This window comes from Chrysochloris asiatica, unplaced genomic scaffold (assembly GCF_000296735.1).
Source record: "Chrysochloris asiatica unplaced genomic scaffold, ChrAsi1.0 scaffold00226, whole genome shotgun sequence".
Lineage (NCBI taxonomy): Eukaryota > Metazoa > Chordata > Mammalia > Afrosoricida > Chrysochloridae > Chrysochloris > Chrysochloris asiatica.
Window position 1 is genome coordinate 4798147 of NW_006408744.1, and position 490 is coordinate 4798636.

The following is a 490-nucleotide window of genomic DNA, read 5'->3' on the forward strand; positions in this document are numbered from 1 at the left end:
TGAATAGTTTTCATCTTGTCTAAATGGCTCTGGTTAAAAGAGATGGGGATAACAATTTTATGATTCAATAGTGATAGTTTTCATGAATAATTGCCATTGCCACAATTGTAAAGGTAGAAGTTTTGTATAAAAAATGGGGGAGTAGTTAATCTTACAGTCCAGAAACAAAGGATCCTAGGACCATCAAGGAGAAGAGCACAAGTAGAAATCAAGACCTTATCCAGAGAAGCAGCAATACCAGAGATGGAGGCAGAGACAAGGACATGGAGAGAGGGAGCAGTTGAGGACTCTAGATTCATGGGAAGAAAGGGACTGAGAGCTGGTGGCAAGGAGGCAGATTTGCATAATGTGCCCTTTGGTGGTGTAATTAATTATATACGCCTGAGTGTTAAAACAAACAAAAAACTAAAGTGAATACAGAGAAATACTGTTACCAGATGGTATATGGAGGGGATTATAATCATTGTTAATGAAACAGGGTGTATGATTT